This window comes from Cavia porcellus, unplaced genomic scaffold (genome assembly GCF_034190915.1).
Source record: "Cavia porcellus strain 051 isolate PalLab524CR breed Dunkin Hartley unplaced genomic scaffold, mCavPor4.1 scaffold_34, whole genome shotgun sequence".
Lineage (NCBI taxonomy): Eukaryota > Metazoa > Chordata > Mammalia > Rodentia > Caviidae > Cavia > Cavia porcellus.
This window is the reverse complement of record NW_026947517.1, coordinates 797264-807263: the sequence shown is the minus strand read 5'-3', so window position 1 is coordinate 807263 and position 10000 is coordinate 797264.

The following is a 10000-nucleotide window of genomic DNA, read 5'->3' as shown; positions in this document are numbered from 1 at the left end:
TCAGTGGAAAAGAGATAGCCTTTTCAAAAAATGGTGCTGAAGAAAATGACTTTCCTCATACTGAAGACTTAAACTGGAGACATGTCTATCACCATGAAATAAATATAAGTCAAACTAGATCAAAGATCTAAATATTAAAACAGAAACACTAATGAGGCTTCATGAACAAAATACAAATTTTAAAGAATCAACCACTGGGACCCCATCTAATTAAAAACTATTTGTACATCAAAAGAAATCACTAACAGAGTGAAAAGACAATGCACAGAATGGGCCAGTGATATTTTTCTATTTTCTGATAATCTCTTCAGTATCCTTTTCCAAAGTACTATAATTTTCAATATGTAAGTCCTTTAATTTCTTAGTTAGGTTCTTTCAAAGTATTTCATTTTCTTGGAGGCTACTGAAAGGGGTGTGGTTTCTGTAACTTTTCGCTTGGTGAATTTGTTGATTGTGTACAGGAATGCTATTGATTTTTGATTTTCAACTTTGTCTTCAGCTAAATTATTGAATTTGGTTATTACTTCTATGACTGTTTTGGTGGAGTTTTTGGCATCTTCTATTTAGAGTATCATATCATCTGTAAATAATGATAGTTGAACTATCTTCTATTATATACTTATTCTTATTTCTTTTTTTGTCTAATTGTTCTGCCTAATGTTTCCAGAGCTGTATTGCATTGGAGTGGTCATAGTAGTCATCCATGTCCTTTTCATAACTGTAGAATGAAAGTTTTCAGTTATTCTCCATTTAGTATGATGCTGGATTTTTTTTGTCATTGTCTGATTTTTTTGTCTTTTTATTTTTTATCAAAACTGATGATCATACTCAGGATCACACAATTGCAAGGCAGGTGCTTATGCTACTGAGCTAAACCCCCAGCCACATCACTTTTTGATTTTATCAGCTTGAGGTAAAGGTCATCTGTTGTTATTTTCTGTAGGGTTTTTACCACAAATCAGTGCTTGACTTTATTAAAAGCTTATTGTGCATTTATTGAGATGATCACCATGTGAATTTTGTTTTTGCCTGTGTTGATATGACATTTAAATTTGTTGATTTGAATGTACTGAAACATCCCTGACTTCCTGGGAGAAATGCAAGTTGGTCAGGTTTTAAAATCTTCTCAATGATTTGCTACACACACTTTGCTACTATCTTGTTAAGGATTTTTGTATCTATGTTCATTAGGAAACTGCTATAGTTTTCTTTTTCTGGTTGGGTCTGTCTCTGGTGTTATAATCAGGTTAATACTTGCCTCCAGGAATGAGTTAGGGAGAACAGCTTCTTTTCCAATATCATTAAACAGCAGTGGCATGAAATTTTTTCTACATTTATTGTAGAATTCAGTAGTAAATCCATCAGGACCTAGACCTTTTTATGTTGGTCATTTGCTTTTCTGTTGTCATTGTTTTTCTTTTTTTAATGTGCTCATGATACAGGCTCTCATTATTCAGTTTAGGTTGGCATTGAGCTCATTTTGTAGCCTTGTTTAGTCTCGAAATAACAAAAATCCTTGTACCTCAGCCTCCAAAGTTTTGGGATTACAGGAATATACCATCATGTCCAGCAGCTGATAAATTTTTAGTTACATCTTCATTCTTATTAACTGATACTGTATTTTCTAGAATTTTTATGATTTCTTGAATCAGATTTGGCATTTCATATGTATCTAGGAATCAGTGCATTTCTGTATTTTCTAACCTATGAACGTATAAGCTTTTCAAGTAGATACTGATGATCTTCTGAATTTTCACAGGATCTGTAGTTATTTTATTCTTTTGATTCCACAATGCATGGTTTTCAGTTTTTATTTTTTTTTCTTTTATGATATGGTTGTCCAAGGGTTTGTCAATTTTTTTTATTCTTTCAGTGAACCACCTCTTTGATTCATTTTTTCTTTGAATTGTTTTCTTGTTCTACCTTGCATGAATTTATTCTCTAGTCCTATAATTTCCTCCCTTGTATGGGATTTGTGTTTGTCTTGCCATTCTTCTTCTGGAAGATTGAGATGCAACATTTCATGATTTGTTTATGTTCTTTCTATTTCCTGATGTGAGATTTGACTACTATAAATTTCCCTATTTGTACTGCTTTCATTGAATCCCATAAGCTACAGGATTTTGCATTTATATTCTTGTTAGATTGTAGGTATTTCTAAGTTTCTTCCTTTGTTTCATTGCTTAATCATTGGTTGTTTAGGAGAGTGTTATTTAATTTCCATATACTTATGAAGTTTTTCAACTTCTTTTACCATTATTTCCCAATATAAATACATGCTTAAGAATCCTAGCCTTAGGCTGCAAAGGCAATCAAGTAATACAAGAATTAAGTTGTTTTTATATCTCCATTGCTATCAACTCAGCATGTCCTCTAAACCAGTCAGATGGTTGGTGGTGGGAGGAGGTAATTGTGGTGCTCCTCTCCCAGCCAATGCAGTGGTTAGCTCACAGGAAATGTAAGTTACTTTCTTGCTTTTCTTTTGAGAACCAGAATAGCTTCCACAGAATCACAACATGGGCACATTGGCTAGTTTCCCCTACCATTCCCCATATGACTTCCACTAGCTCAGAGGAAGGGAAAATTAGATTTCTATTTCTCCTCTCAGGCCTGAGATGGCTATGGATTTTTAATTTTGTCATCAGGATGACTTGGTGGAGACATATCATAAAACCTGCATATCTATGTGTGTGTCCTACAGAAAATAACTCATATCTAGGTCATTGATTGGAGTGGAAATGTCTTGAGGAAAGTTATGTCATGTAAGAGGATTTGTCCTTGGTAAACCAAAAATAAAATACAATGGAAAAGAACAGCTTGTGTATACTTGAATTGTCTTAAACAGGTTTGATACTTGGTCCTGTCATCATCCAACAATACCAGGTTTCATTACTGAGTCTTTAAAACAGATACATTTTGTTTCATGTTGGGGTCTTTTCCTAGAAACCAAGATGCCAAAATGGTGTACCAAAAAGACTCTAAGAAATGAGAAACACAGCATGGTCTTCAGGGCTGCAGGAGGAGAGAAGTCCTTGGCAGAGCTCATCACTCTGCTAGCCAGCTTGCCAACTCATGCTGGCAGGAGTTGAGTGGACAATGGAGGAAACCTGATCAGGATCATGGGATAGGGTCAAGACCCCCTCAGAGCAACAGATGATGCTAAATGCAGAGAGTATCCCACAGAAAGTGTCTAGGTGTCCTCAGCTGTGTCCTGTCTTGTCCCCTGAGACATCTCTTCATTCTCAGTTCAACCATGCCTGTGCCACATCACAGACCTGCATAATTATTCAGCTTCAATGGCTCCAACATATCCCTCCTTTTTGTTTGGTTGATACACAGATGGGTCACCAGCAGAAGATGGAGAAGCTGTGTTAGAGCTCCCATCACTGCATAATTCATCCATTCATAATGGTAATCAGTTACCAGCATAGCCAGCAATTGTCAGAGGATGTTAGTGATCTGAGATTCACCCACAGACCATATTTTACATTGCACTTTACCACCAGAAGCCGGACTTTTCCGCAGAAGGTTCAAGACCAAGCTAACATAAGGACTGCACTAAGGACAATTGATTCATTACTTCCTATCAATGCCAGAACAATCTTATAACCATGCATAGCTCCTCGTATCTCTTCTGTGAGTGTCAGCCACCTGGAAGATTCACGGCCATTGCTGGACCACGTTGCTTTCTGTGAAAGCTTGGGGAATTTTTCTGGTGACTGGTGACTCTCCTTAGGCACACCTTGCATCAAAGTTCACTTTCTTCTTTGCTCTCATCTTCCTGAGCAGAATACCAGGTGTTCACTGAGTATCTTCTGATGATGCAAGCAGAATTTTTTTACATCCTCCAAGCTTGCAGTGCTGGGGCCAAAATATTGGCTATCCATTATCCCATCTGTGTCTCTCATTTTTAGTGTCTAAACCTTAGCTCTTGGACATCTAGAAGAAAATATTGATAACAATACAGTACATTAGATGCAGTAAGGTTAACATTACTATTTTATCTAAACATGAAACACCATAGAACATTAAATGAAACGTATTTTCTACTACCCATGGGCATTTTAACGTTTGAATACAGTGTTAACAGTGACATATTTTACATAGTAAATCAGAAATCAGAACCATACATATTATTCTATCATGACAACCTTGCAAGAATCTGAATTTCTCTTTTGATATAATATATCCATTCTAGTCAATCACCCTTATATAATACCCAAGAAGATTCTTATGTATTATTGACCACTTTATTGACTTTTAGTGGAATATGAATCTCACCATTCTTTGGTTTTTAACAGAGGTATGAACATGAATCAAAAGTCTCCTACCATATATAATCCCCATTTTACAATCTTAGAGGTCTATGCCTCCAGAAATATGAATATATCTAATATATCACGAATTTCATGACAACTGTCATAACCATGTGAAACCTTTACACAGGCATCTTCAATTCAAAAATCAGACCTCCAATATTCAAAGACCCAATCCAAAAGTGGGCATTTGAGATGAATAAATAATTCTCTGATGAAGAAATACAAACGGCAAATAAATATATGGAAAAATGTTCATCATCATTAGTCATTAGAGAAATGCAAATTAAAAGCACACTGAGATTTCATCTCACTCCTGAAAGAATGTCCCAAGATCAAGAAAACTACCAACAACAAATGCTGGAGAGCCTGTGGGGAAAAAGGAACTCTCCTGCACTGTTGGTGGGAGGGTAAACTAGTGCAACCATTGTGGAGATCAGTCGAGATTTCTCAGAAAACTAGGACTGGAAGCCCCATTTGACCCAGCTACACCACTTCTAGGCATATTTGCAGAAGAACTGAAAGCATCATACCACAGTGATATATGTGCACCCATGTTTATAGCAGCACAATTTGTAATAGCCAGATCTTGGAAACAACCTAAGTGTCCATCAACTGAAGAATGGATAAAAAAGCTGTGATTTTTTATACAATGGAGTACTATACAACTATAAAGAATGATCACATTGAGACATTTATAAGTAAATGGATGCAGTTTGAGACCATATTCATAAGTGAAATAAATAAAAAATGTATTAATTCTTTTAATAAGTACCAATGTGAATATTTAGGAGTACATTTCATGACTTCAGGTGTCTCCTATAAGGCTATGGAGATCACTGAGGTCTCTGATCAATAAAGAAGAACTGGTTAAAAATGTTACCAGGCAGCTGCTTTCTGATTTATCAGTTAGATCCTTTTCCAGCAATCCCAGTCCTAAGGGACTTTGTTTATTTATCCTAATTATATCATTTCAAAATAATGAGACTATCAAGTCAATGATAAATAACAACATATTCCATTTATATACCCAGTCTTTGTGGCATTTGGAACAACTGGCAACCAAGGTACAAGCATACTTTATAAATCAGTAAACAAACAAATCTTTGATTAGGTGATCCAGACATGGAAAAAGAGAAAGATTACTGATCTCCAAATGAAAGGAACAGCTGTTCACAGAGTGGACAAGTGGATAAACATACACAGACAATCTGTGTTGATTCAAACAAACATAGAAATAAACACAGAGCTTGTGGAGGACTTTGAGAACAATTTAAGTTCCTCAGAGGCCATTTGTGTACCTGTTCCATACTCCTTTGTTAAACTAGCTCCTCTCTTACACCCCGTGCTCCCAGTGCTGGAACACCTGTACACCTCAAGCACTCTATGCCCTTAGGGTATTTCCCACATGTTCTGGGCCACTTGAGCACTCCTGTAGGGGTGTTTTTGCTTTCTGACTTAGAAATTTGAACAATCACTAGCTCAGGAACTCCCAGCAACTGCTTACAAACAGACTAAACAAACACACAACTGATATATGGACAGACTGACAAACATCTTATAAAATCAGAGTACACTTGAGCATATCCTTAATCAAGCCAAATTATAATACCTTCTTACAAATTTAGAATTTACAACTACAAATCAACCAGTTGGATTTATTATACACCAACTAGCAGAGATCTGGTATAAAAAGATCCAAGGCTTGATTCAGGGAGAGGTGAAATTTTGGAATTATGTTGTGTAGCCTGTGGTGCCAACTCATTCCATGCAGGGCAAATAAAATAAGCAGAAATCCACACAAGGTCTTGGCAATAACATAGAAATATCCCATCTTACCCAGTTCAGCAGAGGCACCAGCCCCTGCCCACGTGAGTCTGGAGGTGTTTTGTATAATACAAAAGGCTTTGTCAGAGATATAGCCTGGTAAAAACATATTTGAACTAGGGAAGAAAAGCACCATGGACCGAATAGTAAAAACTTGTGCAGGAGCAGCATTTTTCTCCTTTAATTGTTTTAAGAGAAGAGATTTGAGTGAATAATGAGCTTGTTCAATGAAAGTGTGGCCACTGGGATTATAGGGGATACAAGTTACATAACAAATTTGCCATATGGAACAAGAGGAAGCAAAGGCCTGTGAGGTATAGGCTGGACCATTGTCAGTTTAAAAAAAAAAAAAAAAAGAAGATACACCCTGGACTGCTAATGCATCCAGGAGATGTTGAATTACATGTCGGGCAGATTCACCATGCAGTTGTAAAGCACAAATAAAACCAGAAAATGTATCAACAAAAGCTTGAAGAAATGAAAAAGTTTTAAGGAGGAACACTGTGTGGCATGTTACCATGAGTCATTGGAGCAGAGACCATGAGACTTGACAGTATCACAGGGAAAAGGGGGAGGCATAGCAGCACAATTAAAAACAGTGGAAATTAAAGCTCTAGCCACAGAAGGTGGAATGTGAACAGTTTGTGCAAAGAACAAGCTGATTGGTGAAAAAAGGTGGGGCTTTTTTAGTATTATCAAATGAGTTTAGACTACAAATTAAACTCAAGGTCAGCCTGAACTGCATATAGAGACACTGTGTCAAAAAGACTCTGCCCAAAGAAAGAGAGAACAGAATATTCAGTGCTAGATCAGTAATAGCATTATCATATCAAACAACAGGTAGAGCTTAATGACTACCTATATGTAAAAAAATAATAGTGGCATGGTGAAGGCAAAGAGGAGCCTGTAGATGTAAAAAAGAGACATTAAGTGTGAGTCCATTGCTACAGGAGAGATAATAAGAGAAGTGTGAAATAGCATTATGTACATATAAAAAGGCAGTAACTAAGTTAAGGACTTGGGATGAAAATACTTGCAAAGCAAGGATAACACAGAGAGCTCACTGCATTGACAAGAGGTTTGTGGTGGTGAATACAGGTGTTTCCAAGTATTATAAAAAAATGTTACAGCTTCATGATGGTGGGGTCCATCAGTGAAGACAGTGAGGGCACTATTTAAAGGGGTGCTAAACATATAAGTTTGAAGAGAAAAGGGAAGTATGGTAAATAGAGACAAACAATAATCATGGGCATATCAAAAGAAATGGAACCAACATAAACAGACAAAGCCAATTGCAGAGGTTTTGGGTTTTTTTATTTGTTTCCTTGTTTTTTTTATTTTTTTTCAGTCCCAGGGATCAAAATCATGACTGTGCACTTGTAAGGCAGGCACTCATGCTACTGAGCTAAATTCCCAGACCTGAGTCTTGCAGAGGGAACAGCAGAGGACAGCAAAAAAGGAAAAGTCAGCCTTGGTAAGTGGTAAGACAGTATTGATTAAATCAATTCCAAGGACTATAAGTGTTCCAGAACATCCTCAAGTGATGAGAGGGTATAGAATTGACAACGGGAAATAAAGTATTTCCAGGTGAGTGGAGTAAAACAAAGCCATCAGCTCCAGTGTGTAGCAAACCTGAAAAAGGGAGGTTGTCAATAATTAAAGAAAGGCTTCAGCATTCTTCTCCCAGGGGAATAGCAAGAGCCACCACAGTAGAGCCAAATGCTTGATTTCCATGAGTAACATCACAAGTTTTAGAGGAGACAAGGAAAGACAATTAGTTGGGCTACAAATTCAAAAAAATTAGTTGAATGTGTAAGAGAGATCACAACTGAAGCAACAATATGGCCATATAACCAGCATTAATAATGAGGCCAAGGATAACAAAAGTGCCTCTGTTTTGATGCAGGTGAACAGGAAAGAACTGGCCAGCTGTCTCAGGAGGTAAAGGATCATGAAAAGTAGTAGGAACCCTCTAAAGCATACCAGGGAAGTCCAAGCTAGTGTCAGATATCACAGAAACATCTTTTAAAGCATTTTTGTAGCCTTGGTTTGCATTTTTGTATGTTAATTGCTTTAACAAGATAGAGGCTACTGCCTTGTTGTCCACCTGGCTTTCAATAGCTTTATTTAATCTTCATAAAGTCAAGGAAAGGTTCAGTGTCCTCCTGTTTAATAGTACTAAAGGAACCTTGTGTGTCCACTGTTTCAGGGATTCCTTTTCAAGCCTTTAAAGCAATTGAGGATAATAGCCTGAGGGTGGCAATTAACTTGTTGGCAAGTATCTGAAAAATTCTCTCACCTCAAAACTCAGCAGCTCCTATATGAATATAGCAATCAAAATTATTCATAACTTGCATGTCCTCAGCACCAGTATGTTCTTAAGCCACACCTGATGTTGGGCTAGAGTGACCATAGTATGCACTGAGACTTTCCAGTTCAAAGGGGTCATTTCACAACCATGAACGATACCCTCAATAATGCCAATTACAAAAGTACTTTTAAGTCCATATTCCTTGACAGCCATGTTAAACTCTTTATTTTTCTTGGTTTTCTTTTTAGGAATATGGGATTGAACTCACAACCTTGTGGGTGTCAGGCAGCCTCTTAGGCCACTAAAATTACCCCCTACCACTTTTAACTCTTTAAATAGAGTACTGCAAACTTTCAAAGTGGGGCTCTTTTCCTGTTGATACAAAACAGGTCAAGCAATTAATTTGCCATGTTTATTTTCTTGGGCCATCTTCTGCATGGGAGGTCAAACAGATGAAAATTTGCCTAGAGGTTTTACAGGGTTTGCATCTTGTGAAGGCAGCAGCAAGTGGAGGAGGAGAAGCAGCACAAGTGAGCCATCCAAGAAAACTGGGAAGCCAGCTGTTCCTCCCTGCCAAATGTCACAGCATCCCAGCAAAAATACCAAGTGTGCAAGACAGAGATCAGAGTTCAAGGCTCCTCAGTGCAGCAGTTTGTGTATTTTTTCCCAATCTGTCACAGTACCCACAGCAACCTCAGAACACCAAGGACAATGATCATGAATAGCCCACAAGATTTGCACCAAACATGGCCCACCTTCCTAAGGAAAAGCAGTTCTGCATTATGTTTCTGTTGCACTTCAGACACAGAAATCCCCATGACTTACATGGTGAAGGGATTTTTTCAAAGAAAATAAAAGGAATTTCCAAACAAAATAAAATAGACATGCTTTTGGGTCCATTTTATGCCCCAGGAACACATAAAGGTAAGTAACACTCCACAGCAGACATCTCCACTGTAGAGTCCCTGTTCAGGCAGTAATTGTTGGGGTCTGTGCCTAGACCCCCCAAACCCCAAACAGATGCATGGCCCAAAAGAAGGAAAAAAGTGACACATCTTTAGGGCTGCAGGAGTACTAAAACCCTTGGCAGAGCTCATAAATCTGTTAGGTGGATGGCTGACTGATGGCTGGGCAGCACCTATGTAATCAGAACAAGCAAGGAGTTGAGTGGACAATTGAGTAAATCTGAGCAGGATCTTGAGAGAGGCTCAAGGATCCCTCAGAGCAACAAATGATGATAATTTAGGAAAACTATCTTGCCCTATCTTGCTCCCTTAAATGTCTCCTCCTTCTCAGTTCAATCATGCCCAGGCCATGCCACAGGCCTCCACAGGTATTCAGCTTCAATGGCCCCAACATTTTTACATAAATTTGCAGGATTCACAAGTGCATATCACACCAGGCTCATTCTAACACTGCCATTTTCTCTCACTCCCAGACATGGCATTTCAATTGTACTAAATAGTGATAGACTTTGTCCTGTCTCATCACATTTATGCTTAGTCACCATGCTCAACAGAAGAGAATATGTCAGTCTGAGCCATGA